Raw genomic sequence first — 4,926 nt, 5'->3', positions numbered from 1 at the left:
TGAGCCGCGAGAGGGAAAGGGGAACTCTCTTTTATGACCCAAGCGGAGAGCCTGAGGAGAGGGCGGGGCTTTAGGGGGCGGGGCTTGACAGCGGGATGAATGCTGGATGCGTCCCGTTAGAGGGCGTTTCAGCATCAGAGAAGATGCGCAGAAGAAGACGAAGGGCTCCCTCCATACATCCCCGCGTTTCCTAAACGAGATTTGCCAGGGACTCCCACGCCACCCTTTCCCTGGAAGCCCTAACCCTTCAAACCCCCGACGGCGGGTTCACACGTGCTTAGTTCACCCCACCGCGACTGTTGCGTCTCAGATGCTGACTTGTCTGGCTAAGGACCGGCCAGCGCAGAAAGAACTTCGGGTGGATTCTGTTCACACATCCAACCGCTACTCGCATCGTGTATGCTCAGGAATCCGCTGCAGAGGAACCCATTACACGTGAACGTGTGAACCGGCCCCAATGGTGTGTTGCCCCAATGCCAGGGGCCCCCTCCTCCTGCCTTGACTGTTTGACTTCCCATGTCCCAGGGCTGAACAGGTGACAAGCCTAGAGAACACGGTTGCCACTCTCCTTTAGAACCAAAGAGCAAGTTACATTAGAGAAAGAAAGAAAGAAAGAAAGAAAGAAAGAAAGAAAGAAAGAAAGAAAGAAAGAAAGAAAGAAAACGAAAGGAAGAAGAAGTGGGCGCTTTTATTTTGAGCAAAAAGTAGCGGCACGCCAGGTTTCTGTGGGAAATCTCCCCTCTCCCCTCTCCCCTGCCTGAAACTTTGGGGCAGCCGAAGGACTTGTACTCCTTCTGCATTAACAGATCTGTGGCATTTCTGTCCATCCGTCCCCCGCCCTCCGGATCCGACCCACAAACATGCCACGAAACCGCGAGGAGCAATCACGTTTCTATTCAACTCCATTCCCTTTCGTCCGCCCAGTTTGACCCGAGTTCTAGAGGAAGCTTCTGTTGTTTTGAAAAACGCTTCTTCTAGACAGAGAGATATCTGGTTTCCATCAAAGGGCGAAAGTGTTCACCAAAGAGCCCTCGACAAAACCTTTCGTGTTTCATTTAAGGAAAGCCTAGGGGCTTTCTTCTTCTTAATTTTCAGAACTGGATGACAACTTGAACTGAGAACAGCGTCACCTTATGCTGGGTTTGAGTCTCTGCAAAGGTGGGAGCATGATGCCACCACCCTGCTTATGTTCCAGATTGAGGAAACACGCAGCGTTGACCAATTGGCTGTATGTATCAGCAGCCTTGGGGGACCTGTGACCCTTCAGATGCTGCTGGAATAGAATAGCCTCCATCGCTGACCATTGCATGGAAGCTGGTGCCCAGCAACATTGGAAGAGCCACTCAGGTCCAAAAAACCATCTGTGCAGCCTTGCAACTCCAGAATTACAGGGGAAGACCCCACACCCCTTCATCTGCATGTATGCAAAGCTAGACCCATCAACTGACACTTTTTTCTTTTTCCGTTTGCTTGTCAAGCCAGTCACCAACTTTCCCAAGGTGGTCCTTTTGAAATCAGGCAGGACTGCGCAAAAGAGAAGCAGGAAGATGCGGTTCATCGGTGCCGCTGACCGTTTTAGGGGACATCTAAAAGTCATCGGGTGGCGCTGTGGGTTAAACCACAGAGCCTAGGACTTGCCAATCAGAAGGTTGGTGGTTCGAATCCCCATGATGGGGTGAGCTCCCATTGCTTGGTCCCTTCTCCTGCCAACCTAGCAGTTCGAAAGCACATTAAAGTGCAAGTAGATAAATAGGGAAGGTAAACGGCGTTTCCGTGCGCTGCTCTGGTTCGCCAGAAGCGGCTTAGTCATGCTGGCCACATGACCCGGAAGCTGTACGCCGGCTCCCTTGGCCAATAAAGCAAGATGAGCGCCGCAACCCCAGAGTCATCCATGACTGGACCTAATGGTCAGGGGTCCCTTTACCTTTACCTATAAGTCATGCACACCCTAGGACGACTTGGGAGCGAGCTGAGGAGCATGCTGAAGTAGCTAGCCAGGTCTCCCTGATGAGTGGCCCTTGTTTTAAGGGCCGAGGCCTACTTCTAGATACCCAAAGTAGTAATGCAAGAAAACAATGGCTCTGAGCATGTAAAGAGTGCACTTCTCCCTAACCCCTGTGGAAGCAGTGTCCACACATATTCAGGAGTCAATTGCAATGTTCTTCTGGACATCATTGAGGATCTATCAGACCCAGAGGACACTCTCCTTATCTCTCTCCACCCCTGCCTTGCTCTCCTTGCTTTCTGTGCTCTTTGAAGCATTACAGTGATACCTCGGGTTACATACGCTTCAGGTTACAGACTCTGCTAACCCAGAAATAGTACCTCAGGTTAAGAACTTTGCTTCAGGATGAGAACAGAAATTGTACGATGGCGGCAGCAGGAGGCCCCATTAGCTTAACAGTTTCAGGTTAAGAAAGGAATTCCAGAATGAATTAAGTACTTAACCCGAGGTACTGTATCATCATAACCCATTGTATCACCATCATTATTATCATGACCACTATAATAATTTTTTATTATTATTATTATTATTATTATTATTATTATTATTATTATTATTATTATTAACCTGCCCTTCACTCCAAGGTCCCAGGGAAGGTTACAACAAGAATTAAACAATTCAATGAACTTCACTCCTATTGTTCTACCAGTCTTGTCCATCTGAAGATAAGAGATCTCAGGTGGCACAAGGGGTCAGTGAGTCTGGCTGTTAACCGGAAGGTTGCTGGTTCAAGCCCACCCAGGCATGGCTGTGAGCAAGATTCCTGCTTCGAAGCGGGTTGGACTAGATGACCATTGGGGTCCTGATTCCAACTCTACAGTTCTAGGATTCTAAGGTCTCTTGCGCCTCAAAAATATTCAGCCCCTTCTCCCTTGCTGCGCTTAATGCTTGGAGTTGCCTCCCAGAGCACTTCCTTCAAATGCTTTCTCAAGGCTTACTTGTTTCTGTCCACTTGCTGCTATAGGTAAGCCTGGAACCAAACCAAAGCATGGACAACTGAAACAACTTCACATTCTTTCCCTCTTGAGCTTAATAATAATAATAATAATAATAATAATAATATATTATTTATATCCCGCCCATCTGGCTGGGCCTCCCCAGCCACTCTGGGCAGCTTCCAACAGAATATTAAAATACAATAACCTATTAAACATTAAAAGCTTCCCTAAACAGGGTTGCCTTCAGAGGTCTTCTAAAAGTTGGATAGTTGTTTATTTCCTTGACATCTGATGGGAGGGTGCTCCACAGGGCAGGCGCCATCACTGAGAAGGCCCTCTGCCTGGTTCCCTGTAACTTCACTTCTCGCAGTGAGGGAACCACCAGAAGGCTCTCAGAGCTGGACCTCAGTGTCCGGGCTGGATGGTGGGGGTGGAGACACTCCTTCAGATATACTGGACTGAGGCCGTTTAGGGCTTTAAAGGTCAACACCAACACTTTGAATTGTGCTTGGAAATGTACTGGGAGCCAGTGTAGGTCTATCAAGACCGGTATTATATAGTCTCTCTCTCTCCCCCCCTTCCTTTGCCCCGACAACCCATGTCAAAGTTTCATTATAGGCTCCTTGTGAGGAGTTTCCATATACTGAGTCAAACTATAGTAAACTCTGGTTACAAACTTAATTCGTTCCAGAGGTCCGTTCTTAACCTGAAACTGTTCTTAACCTGAGGTACCACTTTAGCTAATGGGGCCTCCCGCTGTCACCACACCGCCAGCGCATGATTTCTGTTCTCATCCTGAGGTAAAGTTCTTAACTGGAGGTACTATTTCCAGGTTAGCGGAGTCTGTAACCCAAAGTGTTTGTAACCCAAGGTACCACTGTATTTGTATTATGTAAGCTGGCTACCAACGGATCTCCAGGATTACAGACCAGGATCTCTCCCTGTCCTGTCTGGAGATGTCAGGGATCTCCCCCCACTGAGCCAGCATTGAGAGCCCCACCATTGAGAGCAAATGTGTCTCACTCACCTTCCTCAACTTGTAGCCTACAAAGCTCAGGCCTCTTGGGCAGCCCTAAACAAGAGCATTCTTAAGTGAGGTTGGCATATACTGCAACATTTTATTGCAATTGCCCCCAGTTATAGCACCGAATGACCATTCAAATGCACTTGTTGAAAATGGAAGGGGGCAGTTCACACAGTCAGATGTGGGTCTCAAGTGTTAAGAAATGAAGCAGCAGGAAATCAAGAGATACCGTGGATCTGTGAATGGCCTCACAACCGATTCCTGGGTTCAAACTGAGATAATTAGAGCAAATAGCTGTGGGTTAAACCACAGAGACTAGGACTTGCTGATCAGAAGGTCGGTGGTTTGAATCCCTGTGACGGGGTGAGCTCCCATTGCTTGGTCCCTGCTCCTGCCAACCTAGCAGTTTGAAAGCACATCAAAGTGCAAGTAGATAAATAGGTACCGCTCCGGCGGGAAAGTAAACGGCGTTTCTGTGCGCTGCTCTGGTTTGCCAGAAGCGGCTTAGTCATGCTGATCGCATGACCCGGAAGCTGTACGCCAGCTCCTTCGGCCAATAAAGCAAGATGAGCGCTGTAACCCCAGAGTCGGTCACGACTGGACCTAATGGTCAGGGGTCCCTTTACCTTTACCTATACTTAGGATGTGCCAGGATGCTTCCAGTCAATTACCTTTTGTAATCAGAGCATTCTCAATTTCCAACATTTTGAATATTAGAAGCGCAAGAAAAGATGCAGAATATATTAAGAAACCCGTCAAAGAAGATGAAATTAGGTAAGATGGAACCTTAAAAGCAACTGTATGCAATTTGGGTTATAAAAATTGACGTTGGGTGAGCAGGAAGTCACTAGTTTTGCTGTATTGGAATATAACCGTTGAGTAACAAATGTAACTTTCAATATGGAAGAAGAATAAAATATTATTATTTAAAAATATTAGAAATATTCTGCCCTCCCCTC

The sequence above is a fragment of the Podarcis gaigeae genome (assembly GCF_964106915.1).
Source record: "Podarcis gaigeae genome assembly, chromosome: 7".
In the NCBI taxonomy this organism is placed as follows: Eukaryota; Metazoa; Chordata; class Lepidosauria; order Squamata; family Lacertidae; genus Podarcis; species Podarcis gaigeae.
This window is presented reverse-complemented; position numbering follows the sequence as displayed.